Here is an 18,123-nt window from a genome sequence, read left to right on the forward strand (position 1 = left end):
AGCCACAGATGCCCGTTTTGAAGGTTTTTGTACTTGTTTGGATCGCTGTGATTTTTGACTGAGGGCTTACTGTGGCTGCCTTCTTACCGTTTCTTTCTCCCTCGCTCACCTCTGTAGCTGAGCATTTTCAGATTCTAGGTGGTCATTTGCATTTTGTGTGTGATTTACATCACGCGTGCCTTTTGTTCATTAGTCTATCAAGTTGTTCATGTTTTCCTTCTGTAGAATACATTAGTAATAATTTTATGATGGCCTTATCGTGCATACAGTTCTACAATGTTTCCATTTGCTTTTCATTTTATTTTAATGTCTTTTAAAAAATAACTCATTTATTTGTGTCTTATGTACATTAGTGTTTTGCTTGCATGTATGTCTGTGTGAGGGTGTCGGATCCCCTGGAACAGGAGTTAGAGACAGTTGTGAGCTGCCATGTGGGTGCTGGGACTTGAACCAGGGTCCTCTGGAAGAGCACTCAGTACTCTTAACTGCTGAGCCATCTCTCCAGCCCCTCTTTTAATGTCTTTTATTATGTAAAAACCTTTAAAATATTTTCACAGTAAATCTCCATCTCTTTGCTTTAAGTCCCTCTGCTTAGGATAGCTAGCCTTCCAACTGTCAGGAGTGCGGAGGTACCAACTTATCATTTATTTTAGCGGCTGTACTCTCTCATTCTTTATATGCTTTTAAGTCCATCTGGACTTTATTATTCAATTTAGTGAGAATCTAATCTCCCTGCCAAAAGTGGTGAGCGAAGTTGCTCAGCTCTAGCTTATTGCGTAACATGTTCTCTTTCCCAGTGACTAAAATGCTACCTATATCATTTAACAGCTCTCCTGGAGAGCAGACTAGCAGAGCATCCGGACCTTAGTTCATGCAGCAATAGTCACTAGCATGTATTGTTCCTGACTGTGGATCAGCTGGGCCATTTTCTGGGGCCTTGCTTGCCTCACGTTGGTTGGACTTCCTCAGCTGTCTGATGGTTCATCTGGACACCGTATGGCCTAGGACAAGTTCAGTCACACACTTGGCAGTTGGCTTGCAGACAGGTGGGATCACTGGCCCATATACCTCATGGCCCAGTGGGCTTGCCTGGCTAATTTATCTGGTGGCTATAGATCCAATGTTCAAACTCTTCCTCTCTGCCTCCCTGCCTCCCTGCCTCCCTGCCTCCCTCCCTCCCTCCCTCCCTCCCTCCCTCCCTCCCTCCCTCCCTCCCTCCCTCCCTCCCTCCCTCTCTCCCTCCCTCCCTTCCTTCCCTTCTCCCACTTTGGACAGTGTCCTGGAACTCACTTTGTAGACCAGCCTGGCCTCAAATTCACAGAGATCTGTCTGCCTCTGTATCTTGTGGGTTGGGATTAAATGTGTATGCTACTGTGCCTGGCACTCAAACACTTCGCAAGCTTCCACCTCTGCCTTGTGTAGTGGGTAGCCGTGCCCTTAATAATTTCACCAATAGCCTTGTTCCCCATATTCCATTGATTTTGGTCGTGCAGATCACAGAAGTGGAGAAATACATGGCATCTGTTTATTTGGAGCAGTGAGGAATTCTGGATCTATTCTCAGTCTTTTAGCATTACTAATACCACAACGCATTAAATTAAAATGCTTTAAGTGGGTGTTTGTGTTGAATCCAAGGCCTCATGTATGCCATGCAAGCATTTTACCACTGAATTACACCTATAATGTGTAGTTTTATTGTCCTTAAACTCTTATTCGTCCACAATTGTGGTCTGAAGAGGATTTCTCTAATTACTTTAGTCAGGACTTATTTAAAGTTACTGGCGTCGCTGCTGTCTCTGATGGCGAGACTTGCTGAGCACCAGTCACATTTGTGTTTCAGAAGTGGCGTTATCACCCGGCCTTTCTGCATGTCCTCCTCTTACACTGATTCAGGCTTGGCTTCCTGTGGCTTGTGAAGCCATCACTTCCGTGCACACAGGAGCTGTAGGAAGTTCTTAGCACTTTTGAACCCAGGGCCTGCACTTTTATCTTGCATCAGGTGTCTCCATAGACGTTGCTAGTTCCGGCCTGCTTTCTAATCCTGCTTTGTAGACCAGGCTGACTGGAATCCAGCGCAGGGTGGAAACACACAATGATGCCTACCACCAGTTTCTTCCCAAGGCTGGGGAAGGGGCTTCAGCACTGGTCACTGACAGCTCCGCTGGGCAGCCAGCTCCCCAGGGCAGCTCACGGGCTCCTGTCTGGGGTGAGCGCTGTGGTTAACTTGTAGCCAAGCAAACTGCTCATGGAGAGGTCTCATTTAGAAACTGTACTCTGCCATCAGGTCTTTTTGTCTTTTCCATTTCCAACAAGTAGGCCACAAATTTCAAGATGTGTTAAGATAGTTCTGAGTCTTGATGTAGTGGCCAGCCAGTTCTCCTCTCCCCTCCTCTCCCCTCCCCTTCTCCTCTCTCCCCCTCTGCCCCCTCCCCTCCCCCCTCCCCTCCTCTTCCCTCTCTCCTTCCCTTCCCTTCCCCCTCCCCTCCCTTCCATTCCACTCATTCTCCCTCTTCCTTCCTCTCTCGTTCTCTCCTTTCTTTAGCTCCCTGACTGAATGTAGTCATCTCTCCTCTTTTCAGCTACACCTCATTTTCATATCCCGTCTAGAAACTCCCCATTCATGTTCTGCTCTTGTTAGCACTCCCTTCCCACGCAGGATTGGCCTCTCTATCCCACTTCTTCAAAACACCTCTCATTGAGGTTAGCCCATGGCTGGGACAAGGAGAGAGCTCCAGGGCATCGCACAGGAAATCAGCTCATGATGTCTGTACATGGGAAGGATCTGGCTTCCAGTGAGTTGAGATTTTCTAATTGCTGAGCACAGTATCAACACTTAGGTTGTATTCTAGACGTTTTGGAGGAATCTTCCCTTTGGAAGGCACTTTCGCCATTACCTCTAGCTTTGGGCACAGTGTTATAAGAAAGTAAGCACGTCATCTGTCCCTCCACCCCAGTTTGTATGAGCCCGGATCTCCTCATTTGTAAAATTAAAATCCTGCCATTTAAGCACCGCAGTGTATTGGAGGACCTGAGAGACACAGTGAGGGGAAAGAGGTGAGGCTCATGTTTATGCAGTTCAATCTGAAATCAATTTCACTGGTGACTTTAGAAGTTAAAATCAATCGTCTGGAGCGGGTGGCATTAGCAATGCTAGTTTATGCATGAAGAACCTGAGATTCTGAAGATAGTTGCTTGATGTTGCTCAAATATCAAACGTTCCAATATTGTGGATGTTTTTTCATAATTATTGTCAGGTGGGAATTAGACACCCAGATTTTCTTTAGCAGGCTTGTGGAAAAGGAGGTGCGTGTGAGATATTCGTCCATACTTATGTGTGTACGTATATATTTATGATGTTCTCATATTTGTTTTGCACTCACCTATCAGTAACAAGATCTCTCAGATAGTTCTCCCAAATCCTGGTACTGTACTGAAACTTGAGTATCAGAGGAAGAGGGCTTTGTCCCATTTATTAACTTCTGGAGAAATTTGATTTTGGCGCCATCACAGAATGCTAATATTCATCATGTTCACTAGAAAAGCTTCAGGAAATCAGGTCTTTCAAGTTTTAAGAACTTCACATACGTTTGCTAGTCAAAGCAAGACTGATTGGTGGGGTAAATTAGAAAGGGGAGTTTAGGCTTAGCCTCTGGCTCAGCTTGTGTGTAGATGCTCTTTGTGTGTGCTGAGGCCCCCCCATTCCAACACTAGGCCTCTGTTTCCCAGAAAGGAATGTTTACTGACCTGAGCTGTGTCAGATGACGTGTGTGATGTAATGGCTGATAATCATTAGTGCTCTAGAAAGGGAGTTGGATCCTTTTTCTCTTCTGCAAAACAGAGGCTCTATTAGGCATAATTTTAAACAGAAAGCGTGTGGTTTGGGGTTTGCTATTTGTTACTTTTTCCTGCACTTAAAACTTCCTTCCACTCTGTTTATTTGTGTGGCACTGATATAAAAAAATCATTTTAAGTCATGTGGAAATCTAAGAGCTTTTTGGTGCATAGCTTTGAAATGAGTGCAGTTTTGGTGCCAACACAAAGGAGCATGTGATGAATCCCTCCCGAGGCCTGCTTCGCTCCCTGCTGCTGGGGAGGGGAACATGGTCTAGAAGACCAGAGAGGTGCAGCTGGGGCATGGCTGCCCGGCTTTTCTGTGTCTCATCAAAAGCTATGGGAAGTTCTGTCTCCAAAGGCAGTGGACTGGATAAATGAGAAAATGGTGCATGGGAATTTACAATTAGTTATTTAGGCGTAAATGAGGGCGTAAACCATGAGAAAAATGGACTGGCAGTAAAAAGCAAATGTAGGTTGCATGTTTTCACAATGTGATTCTACTCTTGGAAATTTAGCTGAGAAGTTCATGGTGGAAAATACACTCACCAGTCATTTTCATATTAATTACCGGCTTTCCACGGTTAGAAAATGCCTATGGTTATTTTTAGTATGCAGCATTTTACATAATTAATTATTTTAAAAACTAAACTAATACAAAATATGTCATATAATTGAAGAAATCAAAGCTAGAAAGATGGCATTGAGAGTATATAGCTTGTGCATAAGCCCAAGGACTTAGGTTTGAATCCCGTACTCGCATAAAGCCAGATGGATGGGGAGGTCTGAGTGTTCCTGCTGTGAGCTGGGAGGCGGAGACAGAGAATCCTTAGAGATTCATGAGACAGCTAGCCTGGTATACATAGTGGAGAGCAACAGATAGACACTGTCCTGAGGTGAGGGTGGAAGAGACCCTGACCCCCCAAAGTTGTCTTCCTACCTCTAAAACATACCATGGCATGTGTGTGCTTCCCAGCATTCATACACATGAATGCATGTATACACATTCACACACACACACACACACACACACACACACACACACACGTATGAATACATACATAAATTTTATGAAATAAAGAAAGTGAAGTATGAACTATATGTAGTAAGTTACAAATAATGACACAAATCTATCTATAATATATGTATATATTTGTACAGATTTGAAGTGAGTGAAAAATTGAAGGTGGTATATAGTTTTAGAGTACTTAAAATTCTTTTAGAAGATTTGTTTTTAAAATCATAGATATTTTTAAAATCATTCATGTGTGTAAGGGGTATGTGTACATGTGAGTGCAGGTATGTCCAGAGCACAGAAGAAGGAGTCGGTTCACTGGAGGTCGAGTTCCAAGTGGTTGTGAGCTGCCTGATGTGGGTGCTGGGAACCCAACCCAGGTCCTCTGGAAGAGCTGCAAATGCTCTCAAACACTGACCCGTTTCTCTAGCCTCACGACTTAAAATTTCTAAACAATTTTCTTTTGGATAACAATTGGATGAGCATTAAAATAACTTTTCTACAGTGATGTGGCTTTGCCGTATACTACTCTACACTTGAATAGTTGCTGGGGTAGACTTTACAATATGTATTCTTGAGGAAGGGTAGGGTCACAAATTCATGGTCTTCGTTAATGTTCGGTGCTTTTGACTGCTATTCCGTATGGAATTGGCTCATGCCTTTCACTACAAAGAGAGTGGCTAGGGCCGAATGCTGTGCAGAGATGGATATGTGAACTAAAGCCGGGCTCTCCTTCCCTGACTGACTTCCTAGTTCTCAGACAGACCTGAGAAATAAATATACAGAACCCTCGCACAGTAATTTATAGTTCACTTTGTCTGTGTTGGAGTATAACCTGGAGTACGGATTACAGAGTGTGTTTGTTGTAGTTAATGTCCGCATGGCTGCAGTGTCGAGGCCAGTGTTGTCCAACAGAAATGTGCCCAAGCCAGAGCTCTGAGCCATTTATGTAGTACTTCATTTTCTAGATGCCATATTAAAAGTAAAACGGAACAAGTGGAATAATTTCAGCAAATTGATGTAGGTAGAGATGTTACAATGTCAGTTAAACATTTAATGAGGTAAAATGACGGCTGAAATGTTCCACACTTCAGTGTGGGCCTTCACAAACCTTTTTCATGTGTTGAATGTGCCTAGGGCCTGCTTTCCTGTACAGCACAATTCTACATCGGAAGAATCTTATATCATTTCCCATAATGCATTTTATTACCTTTATTGTATGTGTATATGTATGGATGCATGCATGCATATGTTGCTGGTATGCACATTCCATGGCAGGAATGTGGGCCCCAGCAGACTACTTGTCTAAGTTGGTTTCCGCCTTCCACCATATGAGTTCTGGATTCAAACTCAGGTCTTTGGAGCCATCTTGTAGTCCTTAATGTCTTTCCTTGATCATTTTCTTTCTAGTAATTCTTTAAAGTTCTCATCCACAAGCAGACTGTCACTTACACAGTGATTTTTACTCAAGTAGTGTCAGTGTCAGACAGTTGGGTGGCTCTTTTAGGTGGCTAGGGAACAACCATGGAAACCTTGTCTTCAGGATTTTGTGTGTGTGTGTGTGTGTGTGTGTGTGTGAAGTCATCAGAGTTCATCAGCCTTGGGTCCTGGTTCTTGACCTTGACTAAGCTGCTTCATCTCCCTTAACATCATCTTTCCTCTTTCCCCCTTGGGCTTCTTTGAAGCTGCATGAGGGACGTTATCCTGGTGCTTATCTTCTCATCAGATTCTCCACAAATGTTTATTTTATCTGCAGCATCGTTATATAAAGGGACTAAGAATCTTACATTTTCATCAGCCTAGGACTTCAGAAACCATTGCTGACTTTGGGGTCATTTTGTGGCATCCCTGCAGTGTGATAGGCTGGTCAGCATTTGGTGGGCGGGCTCAATGATAGAGTTCTAAGTTACGGGGCTTTGTGAGACTTAGTTTCAGCTAAGATGTGTATGCACAAAGCATTGTTACAGTGCTGATGCTTGCTCCCCTGGGTTTAGAGATGTAAAGCTGACTGACAGTAGTGGCAGTAGACCATCCATCAAGGGGAGAGCGGATCTATTAGCATTCTCCTTTTAATAACCATCTGGGATACTTTACTTCCCTGGGGCCATGAGCATTTCTTATAAATTGAATGCATACCTCTTTATCTGCATGCTCTTCAATCAGTATTTGAGTTTCTGCTTGCTAGTGCTAGCCTAGATTGTAAATTTAACATTGGGATTTTATCTTGGTAAATTTATCAGATTCAGAAATGTGATCCGCAGCGGGAAGTAAAGCACTCCAAGCCAGGAGTGAGCAGGGCTCATCTGCTGCTCCAGTTTTGTTCTGCTTCTTGTTTGATCTTTTTAAAAAAGTTGGCTCTTTGAGATATGCTCAGAAGTAAGATGTTTCTAATATTACAATCAAACTATTAATGGACCCATTATAAGAAAATGAAAATCTTACCTTTCTGTGTCAGCGATGAGAGAAGAATACAGGAGTGACCTCCAATTTTCTGTAATTGTATGCGGTTTCCTTTCATATATGTTATCCATTTTCCTATTTAGCCCCATCTAGCACAATTATCCCCTTTGTATCTGTTTTCTCTAAATGGCATTCTGAATGGTTTGAATTGCAAGTTAATGATTATTATAACCCTTATAGACCTCCCAGCCCCCCTTCCATCCCTCTCCCACATCTTTTGGTTCCTCTTTAAATAAAGGAACACAGAGCCTCTTTCCAAGAGACATAATTTTGTGACTTTCCCCACAGATAGTTAGCTGTGCCATCTTTAAAGGACACCTGTGCACAGCTCCAAGTTGCTTAAGTCTGGGTGTCTCTCTGTGGCAGGGCCCTCGTGACGTAGGGAGCCAATCAAGAGTCTGCATGTAGCCAAGGGCCCAGGGAGGGGGTCTTTATCCCAGATGTTCTTGTTAGTCCTCGTATATACATAGGAGCAAGCAGGGGAAAGAGACTTAATATAACTAAGAGAAAAGCCCTTTGAATATTTAACCTGGTGTTAATTTAAAAACATTTTCACTCTTTCTGAAAACCATAAATGGAGTATTATTCATTAAGATCAACAGCTATTCAGTATCTGACTTCACTGGCTCTCTAATGGCTTATATATATTTTTGTTTTAAAGTTCCCTTTGAAATGATTTCTAAAGTCCTATATCGGGATATTAGATTTCAGGGAAGTCCTACCTCCCATCCAAACCCAAATAGGGGCTCCCTAAACTATAACATCATCTGGGTGCTACATAATATTTTTATTTGGGTGATTCCTCAGCCACTGAGCCATGCTCTGTGGAAGTAATCGATATTTATGGGCCATATTCTCCAATCTTTCCTTTGACCTTTGTGCATATGAGCTAGGTAGGCACTGGACCACTAACCTCTAACCTCAGCTCCCACCTCTCTAACTTATTGTAGAGGTTTGTAAGAGGACTGCCCTCGTTAAGTGGGAGCCTTGGTCTCAAAAGTCCTGCAGGCCTTGGTCTGGAGAGTCAAACATGCCATGTACTATTTGATCCATCAGATAAGACTAATTACAGTTCTCCATAGTTGTAATTTGTTTTTGCCATCTAGTCTAAGACCTTTTTGAGAATATATTATGTTACATTAACTCAAGACTCCTAAGCCTATCCCCCTTAGGAGACCAAAATACCTGTCCTAAAGGACTAAAAGACACTGTCCTTGGTTTCATGTCTTTTTTGAGAGAGACAGGATCTCTCACCATTCCAGAACTTGCCAAGTTGACTGTGCTTGTGGGTTCACAACCCCCGAGATCAACCTAGCTCTGACCCCCAAGCACTGGGTCCCAAGTGTGCTGTCACACTTGTGTCGTAGGGTTGGACTCGAGTACTATACTTCTGAAATTTTTCCAAAAAAGTAATTTCTGAATATTCTGATTGCAAAAGTGTTAAATAATTAAGGTGATCAATACTTTAGTTAGCTTCATTTATTCATTACTTTCCCATATTAAAAATCACAATACCACTTTGAAGCCTATAGATATGTGTACGTATCATCTGTCCATACAAATAGTAGTGGGCTGGAGAGATGGCTTAGTGGTTAAAACACCTGCTGTTCTCGCAGAGGATCCCAGTTTGGTTCCTTTCATATCCATGGTGATTGACAACTGTCTGTAACTCTAGTTCCAGGAGTTCTGGTGCCGTCTTCTGGCCTCCACAGGCACCAGGCATTTATGTGGTGCACAGGCATACATGGAGGAAACATACTCATACACATAAAATAAAAAATAAATCGTTTTATAAGTAAGTAAAATTCCAAACAACTTTATTGAAATCTAATTTGCATATCAAAAACCCATTGATAATCTGTTGTTTGAGGATTTTAAATACATTTTAGGGTAGTACAACCATTGCTATAATCCACTGTCAGAATGTTACCATTTTCCTAATGCTCGTTTGTTTCACTTCTCTTAATCCTCAGTCACAACTAACCCCATGCAGCTGTCACTTTACTCTGTGTATATTGGAGTTTTCTAGATTTTCATATAACTGGAATAAACACACAGTCTTTTACATCTGGGTTCTTTCACTTAACACAGTGCTTTTGAGGTGTTTTATTGTAGTTTTAACTTTTGTTACCCAACTGTTAGTGATGTTGAGCAACTTTTCCTATAGTTACTTGTAGAAGGAATCTTAAAAGTTCTTATTAATAAAATCAAACCCGAGGTCAGTTATTGGGGTCCATGCTGGTAGATCAGAGAGACAGAACAAGCCACAGCTATCTCACCTCGCCGGATCCTCAGCTGGTCTTGTCTCCTCAGACTGGAGGCCTCTGAGTCCTCATCCGGAATGGGTCTCAGCTGAACTGCTGCTCAAAAGCCTGAAGCTTAACCAGCCACATGCTTAACCAGCCAAAATCTTAACCAGCCAAATTCTTCTAGTTTCTGGTCCTCACGCCTTGTATATCTTTTTGCTTTCTACCACCACTCCCTAGGATTAAGGGGTGGCTTTCTGGGATTAAAGGCGTGTGTCACTATGCTTGGCTATTTCCAATGTGGCCTTGAACTCACAGAGATCCAGAGGGATTTCTATCTCTGGAATGCTAGGATTAAAGGTGTGAGTGCCACCATTTTCTAGCCTTTGTATCTAGTGGCTGTCTGTTCTCTGACCCCAGATAAATTTATTAGAGTACACAATATTTTGGGGAACACAATACCACCACAGTTACTGTCCTCCATCCACTTTTAATTGGGTTGTATTACTTTTGTTATTGAGTTGTTGGAGTAATATCTTAACCTCTCTGCAGATGATCACTTGACTTGCTGATCCTCTAGACCACACTCCTTAGGTTTAACAAGTTACTCTCATGGTTAGTAGGTTATGTTTATAACCAAGTTAAAAAGTGGGTGCTGGTAGGCCTCCAAAGCTCTCGATGGTATTTTATGTGACTTGGCTTTAGGGTAGCAGCTCTGTTTGTGAATCTCTCTTTGCCAGGTCTGGCCATCTTCTTCCTTGTCCTCTCCCTTATCCTCACCCCATAATACCCAATGATTGTTTGGGTAATATTACCGAAGAATTGAGCCCTGGATCACTGACATTTTCTTGACTGTGCACATCTCTCCACATGCCCAAGTGCATACATTGCTTCTTCCTTAGAGAGTTAACCTGGAAACAAAGCTAAGTAACAGTTTTAATAACAATGATTTTACTTATTTTGAGTAAATATCACTTACCCCAAAAGTCCTCGTCAGAAAAGTTATGTGCTGTCTTAATAGTGTTTATTAAGATGAAGATTGCCACTGATTTTGATGACATATGATGCAATGAGTGGTGAAGCAGCTTCAGACAGGCATCTGAGCTGCCCAGCCACACCCCACTCCATTAGAGAATTCTAAATTTAGGTATTCCTTTAGAGAAGAGCTTCTGCTGGCCGACTCTTTCTTCCACACCATCCTTACTCAGAAAGTTTCCTTTGAAGTTAAGGGAGCCATGAAATAACCTTGCTCACAGTATCTCAATTGCCTTAAGCTTTTAACACACTAAGAACAATATTTAATGTTGTTTGTTAATTTGTTGTAATTTGGGAGCAGAATGAAGTAATTTTTAAAAGTGCCTTTGACATTCACCTCATTTGTGCAGTTGGAACATCACAGTTAAGGAGAAGTGTTGGCATGCTCTTGATTAGGGAGATGTGACTATATAGAGGGTTGAATTTGAGTTGTGCACAGAGTGGCCTGCAGAAGACATTTAAAATTTTCCTTTTTTTCTTGCCTTATATACTTTGAGTATAAAGCAGACCCTATATATGCATATGGGAATAATTAAATGCAGAGATGCAGTGGTTGTTAGCCAGAAAGCATGCCTGGAATATGTGGATAAGCTTGGATATTTGTTTAATGTTAATTGGAATATTGGTTTTCAGTTAAAGATGCCAAAGCTTTAGAAAAGTAATTGGATTTAGCTTCCTATTTAGCAAACTACTTCAAATCCCCAAAGTATTCCACATCCGAAACTAATTTTTCTTGATTGTATCAAGTCCACTCATGAGCAGAACAAGGGTTGACATAGTTTTTTAATATTTAAAGTATTTCTTGACAAGACTTCAGCATGGTTGCCTGTCGGACCTCATGGTCAGGCGCACTGAAGCCAGGTGCAGGTTCTTTGCTCTCCAGGGTTCCTGCGTAAACCCATCCTGAATTAAGCTACATGTTCCCTTTTCCTACACACTTATGTCTAAATTGAGCTGCTGACCATTTTCCAGGAGACAACACAAAATGGTATGTTAGTTCTAATGAATTCTGTACACTTTTCATATAATCCTATATATATGCACTTAACTTCTTCAGATGTATATTAGGAAGTGCATTTTGTGGTGGTCCTTTAGTGGCTTTGAGTCTTGACTGTCTCCAGATGTTTGAGCGATAGGTGTTTGGGGTTAGTGAGCAAAAAAGGCCTCATAAAAGTAGAACATTTGATCATTGAAAGGCAATTTATTCAGGGGGCAGCTTAAGTGATTGTGCTAGTAAAGCCTCATTGGAGGGCTAGTGTATGTAGAATCCTTTGCAGTTGGGGAAGGTGTATAGAGGTATTGTTCAATGGCTTTAGCTACAAGCATGGGTTTCTACTGTAGATAATAACTAGGCCCATTCTCTTCTAGTCTAATCTTTTGCCATTGAATATAATTACTTAAGAATTCAAAAGATAAAACAGTACATGTCAGGTGAAATATGAGCAGTTGTGTCATATGTGGTTATTAAATTAAGTGTGTTTAAATCATCTTGACTGATAGCAATAGTGACTGTGGTGGTTTGAATAAGAAATGTTCCCTGTAGGCTCCGATATTTGGTCATTTCGTCCCCAGTTGGTGGCAATGTTTGGGGAGGTTTAAGAGGTGTGGCCTTGTTGAAGGAAGTAAGTTTGTCACCAAGAACAGGCTGTGGGAACTAATGGCCTTATCCTACTTCTAGTCTGCGTTCTGCTTCATGCTCCCAGTTCAAGGTGTGAGCCCTCAGCTTCCTGTTCTTCTGCCATTGACGCCATTTGTTGCTGGGCCTGTGCTCTGCCATGCAGGACTCTGGACGGTAAGCCCCAGTTAGCTTTCTTCTGTAAGTGACCTTGCGCATGGCGTTTTTACCACAGCAGCAGAGAAGAAACCAACTCAGCAATAACAGCAGCTCTGTAGGTTAATAATGGGGTGTTCTAGGACTTGTTTTCATTTCGTTATTGTTCTAGGACCTGTCTCTTAGAAAACTTCACAGCCTTGCTTCTGGCTCCTGTTCCTTCCAGGGCCTCTTTAGCAAGTGGGCACTGCATGTTTCAGTTGATAGGGATCTTTTCCCCAGTCTCTTTCTGGTGTGTCTCTAGGTTAAGATGAACTGCCAGCCCTAATGTGTTTGCTTCTGTGCTTGGGGCCTTAGCACGGAGCTTGGAGTGGTGCTCTGCACATGATTCTTGACACACATCACGTTTGTGGAAGTCTTGGGTTCTTCCAAGGGAAGTTGGTATTTTTGTCTGGGAGCTTCTGGAGACTTGCCTTCTGTTTCTGCCAATAATTTCTCCGGGGCAAGGAAATAATCTTGCTAATGAGACATGTACTTTCCTTTACAAGTTGCATACCTCTGTTTATTGTTCCCGCTCCTAGAACTGAGCAGTCACTGTAGGTGCTGTGGGCAGTCTTCCCCCACTGTGACTGCTCGGGGCTCTCAAGGTATTTCAGCACTCTGTTTTGTTACCGTGGAATTTTTATGATCCTTTTGTGTTTACAAAGTAATTATCCTGGAGAAAGAATAGGTCCCATCATCGTCCCCATGGTAAGTTACAGACATTTGAAAGCTCTATACTTGTATCATTTGAGGTAAATTATTTGCTATATAACAATTAGGTTTACATTTATTTTTCTAAGTACATTTTCCCCATGAGTCCTAATCTTAGGACTAATACAATGTTTTAAAATATTTTAAAATAAAAATTATTTAAGAGCTGCTGACTGGCATTTGATATTACTTAATAGGCTATGTATACCAAACACCTAGGAAAAATATGTTCTTTTTTATTTAATGAATTAATGTTTTTGGATACTTTATTATAAACGCTGGGCAATTGGTTTATTGACAGTGCCTGTAGCCCGTAGTCACCTACTGGTCTATAAAAAATATAGTTTCCAAAGTTAAGGTGTGGAGAACACAGCATTTCTAAAACTCTTGATACCCCCAAACTCTCTGCTCAGCCATTTTAACATTCCTCTTTTTTCTAGGTAGAGAATCATGGTAAGTAAAAACAATAACTTAGCTATTTTATTATTATGATTTACATTGAAGCAAACTGTGGTGGCATATTCCTTTGTAACCCAACACTCAAGTAACTGAGGCAGGAGGATTGCAAATTTGAAGTCTTGTTGAGCTATATAGTGAGATATTGTCATTAAAAAATCATTTCTTAGCCGGGCGGTGGTGGTGCACGCCTTTAATCCCAGCACTCAGGAGGCAGAGGCAGGCGGCGGATCTCTGTGATTTCGAGGCCAGCCTGGGGTACCAAGTGAGTTCCAGGAAAGGCGCAAAGCTACACAGAGAAACCCTGTCTCGAAAAACCAAAAAAAAAAAAAAAAAAAAGAAAGAAAAAAAAATCATTTCTTGCCTTTGACTGGGTTTAGATTTGGTTTGTTCTTGCAGCTCAAGAACTTTGAAAAAACATCATTAGTCATTTATCATGCCCTCTGTGATTTTTTTTTTAATGTAGGAGCTTAGAGCTCCAGTTTTCCCTCCTAGGGCTGCTTTCAGTGTGTCCCAGAGGTGTGGTTGTGCTGTGTTTTCAGTTTCATAGTTCCAGAATATTTTTTATTTCTTTCTTGATTTCTTCTTTGACTTATTCATCATTCAGTAATGAGTTGTTTAATCTCCAGTAGTTGGTGTATTCACTAGGGATTTTAAGTTTTATTGCATTGTGATCAGATGGGATGCATTTAGATATTTTTGAATTTGTAAAGACTTGTTTTGTGTCGTAGGATGTGGTCTATTCTAGAGAAGTTCTGTGTGCTGCTGAGTAGAATGTGTATTCTTTGGTGTTTGGGTGGAATATCCTGTAGGCCATCTATTAAGGGAGTTTGATGTATGATGTCAACTCATTTTGATGTTTCTGTTTACTTTTTGTCCAAATGACCTGTCTACTGGAGAAAGTTGGGTCTTGAAATCACCTACTATTAATGGGTTGGTGGTAATTGTATTCAGTTCTCAAGTCTTGGATTGTCTTCATCATTTCCATCAGCTGTATGTTGTGTTTCCTTGGATATCACTCAGATATTTATTTCCCTTGTTTTAGTTACTGTTCCACTTTTTGAAGAGACACCATGGCCATGAAAACTTATAGAAGAAAATATTTAATTAGGATCTTGCTTGCAGTTTCAGAGAGTCAGTCCATTATCATAGTGGCAGGGAGTATGGCTGTATGTTGGGAGGCAGGCAGGCATGGTGCTGGAGAAGTAACTGAGAGCTTTACATCCTGATCTGCCGGCAGCAGGAGGAGAGAGAGGGGTTAGGCCTAACATGGGCTGTGGAAACCTCAAAGCCACTCCTGGTGATACACTTCCTCCAACAAGGCCACACCTCCTAAACCTTCTCAAACAGTTCCACTCCCTGGTGACTAGGCATTCAAATAAAATATATCAGTCTATAGGGGCCATTTTCATTCAAACTGCCACACCCCTCAAGTTCTTTATCCATAATTTCATTGAGATGTTTCTTTGTGTCTTCTTTAAATGCCTTGAATTCTTTGAAGAAGTTCATTATTGTTCTTTTAAATTCTGTGTCCTGTGTTCATCCAGGTAATTTTTATTGAAAACATTTCTACGGAACTGGGAGCTTTTAGAGAGGAGACACTGGATACTGTTTGTATCTTTGTGGTGTGAACAGGGCATGTGACTTCTGTAAGTTCTGTGTTTGATATGGACAGAGCAGGCTGGGATGGAGGAGTGGCTGGAAGGCGACTTGGCCCTAGATGTTGGAAATGGCGAGGTAGAATGAAGTCGGGTGGACACAGGACACTGGGAGAGTATACAGGATGTGTGTCCCCAGTCCAGCCTTGGAGTGTGGGATAGATCTAGCTGGGTGGGAGTTTTGGATGTGGCATAGTAGGGACCTGTTGGTTGGGGATCTTGGTTTGAAGTCTAGAGATTGGTTGCAGTGCAGGAGAGGGTAGCTGGTGTAGGTTGGGGCACTGGCTATGGAACCAGCCTCTCTTACTGGATCTCAGGAATATTCTTAAGTTATTTTAAATATTGCCAGGACATCTTTCTTAATGCTATATTGTTGGTTATTTATGCCCAAATCAATTTAATCAATTTTCTCGTATTGAGTAATTAATTTCCTTGAACGACTTTACTATTGTGAACATTGCTGCAGTGATTTTTTTTGGAGTTAAAACTTGGCTCATTATTGACCATTTCTTTGGATAAGTTTTTATTGTGGACCAACTGGTCCAAGGTAAATGTATCTTTGCAAAGACTTCTGATGTGTGTTTCTTTCCAGAAAGAGTATGTCACATTCCTTTTGTTCACCAGTCAAGCTTAGCTTTCTGGTGACATTGAAGGTTGTTTTGTTTTGCTTTCTAAGAGTCTCTTGTACCTTCCTGTGGCCTCTAGCTGGTTATAGAGTTGAAGATGATCCTGAGCTCCTGCTCTTTCCTCCACCATGTGCTGGGATTGCAGATGTGAGCCACCAGGCCTGACCTGGGCATTATCACTAGACAAAATCAACAGTAGGAATCTTTGCTAATTTAAAGTTGAAAATGGTGTCTCATACTTTCAGTGTGGTTCACCTGTGTCCTGGTCTCACTGACACTGAGATGAGCTGTTTCCTCATTTAGGATCTGTATTAGATGTAGGGATTATGTTTGAGGCTCTTAGTCCATTGGTCTAATTCCCAGTTTTCCTCCCATTAGAAAAATTGGGATAAATAATCCAATTTACTTAAAAACTGTTATCTTAAAAGATGGGGTATAACAATAATAGAAGACAGTGGAGACAGACACAGTAAAGTTAGTGACTGTACGTTGAACACAAATAATATAATTAAGCTGCGTTTTCCTCTCAATAATTCATTTACTTGGTCTTGAGAATGAGGAGAAGATTTAGTTGTTAGGGAATCATGTCTAGGTAGTGTTCTACTAGCTCACATGAGAATATAAACTGTCTGTACTCCCAAGAAGTAAGGAAAACAGAACTCCAGTGTGTGAAGAGAACAGAAAGGAGCAGGATTGGAGGAATTCTTTCCAATAACTCCTTGGGGTGCTATCTCTGTCTTTTGGTTCTATGAGATAACGGATAATCTGGAATAAATACTGCTGTGTGGCTAGGTCGAGTTTAGTGACTTTGGTTTCTTTACAAAGGCTCCTGAGGGGTGTAGGATCTAGAAAGGAGGGTGGGTATCATAAAGACTAAAAGGAAAATTAAAAATCACTCATGGAATTTCTAACCCTGAATGCATTTAGTTTCTTCAAACTGAGTAACTTAGGGGGGTTAGTAACTCAAACAGACTTGCAGTCTGTGGATACTGACACTTTTATTTTGTTTTCCAGAGAATCAAAATCCATGCTCCTCTGCCTAGATTTTGTGCTTTTGTGTGCTCCATTGTTGCAGCAATATAAGGTTATCTTATTGGTGGCAGCACTCTTGAATCCACTGACAATCAAGATAACCGAGTAGAAGGTGTCCCTGTGCTGTTAAATGAGAACTGCACAAGGTTTCAGGACAGTCATCTGTCATAGGTTTAACGTGACAAGATGGAGAAGAGCAACCACTGATCCAGACACAAAAATAGAAAGGCAGTGAGTGAGGGGCAAACACATCCAGTTAGAGGAGGCATGCATCTTCCCACACTGCAGATCCCACCCAGAGCCTTTCACAGGCTGGGCAAGAGTTCACACCCTGAGCGCTACTCCCAGCCACCAAAGACACGTTCAGTTAATGCTTTCCCTGTAGATCTTATTGAGGACGCACAGGGATACTTAACAGAGCATTTGAAGCCCCTGTCAGGAGCCCCTCATTTTGTTATTGCTTGCCAGTTTCATGTATTTGTATTATAAATCTTAGTCATTTTTATACCTACTCCCCTCCCGCTGGGACCCTTTACAATGAGCACTCTTCCCACCCTATGCCCTCATTTGTGTGGGGGTGAGAAGTTGTGCAGTGGATAAGGGCAACTTACCCGTGGCCACACCAAAACAGGAGCAGCACCTCCCACAACGACCTTGAATTGCCATAGTCCTTATTGAAAGAGAAGGGCCTCACGGGACCGTCCTTCCTCCACGATGAACTGTTGACGGGCGAAGTCTTGTGCAGGTAACAATGGGTGATGTGAATTCATGAGTGCGAGAGCTATGCCATGTCCAGAAGATGTCTTTGTTGCACATTCCCCATCTTTGACATTCATATTCTTCTGTCCCCTCTTCCCCTGCAACCCCTAGCCCTTTGGAGGGGTGTCCTGCTGTCTCTGGTGAGGCGGAGAGCTCCACCATCGCTTACTCTCTGCTCTTTGGTCAGTTGTAAGTTTCAAACCCTAACCATCACCTGCTGCATTAGGAAGCTTCTCTGATGAAGGCTGGACACAGCACTGACCTGTGGGTATAAATGTGTTTCTGCACACAACTTTAATTCTACACTTGAGAGGCAGAGCTAGAGGTAGAGCTGTGAATTTGAGGCCAGCCTGGTCTACATAGTGTGTTACAGACGACTCTGGGTACATGGTGAGATCCTAGCTCAAAATAAAGCAAAACAACAACAACAAATCCCCCCAAGACCCAAACTAGGGGCTGCCAAGCTGGCCCAGCTGTTAAG

General features: G+C 41.9%; 1 protein-coding gene across 3 annotated transcripts in view; it reads left to right on the forward strand.

Annotated features, from left to right (window-relative positions):
- Bbs9 (Bardet-Biedl syndrome 9) overlaps positions 1–18,123 on the forward strand; it is a 425,345-nt gene that overhangs the window by 236,744 nt on the left and 170,478 nt on the right. The window lies entirely within an intron of this gene.

The sequence above is a fragment of the Peromyscus maniculatus genome, chromosome 7 (genome assembly GCF_049852395.1).
Source record: "Peromyscus maniculatus bairdii isolate BWxNUB_F1_BW_parent chromosome 7, HU_Pman_BW_mat_3.1, whole genome shotgun sequence".
NCBI lineage: Eukaryota > Metazoa > Chordata > Mammalia > Rodentia > Cricetidae > Peromyscus > Peromyscus maniculatus.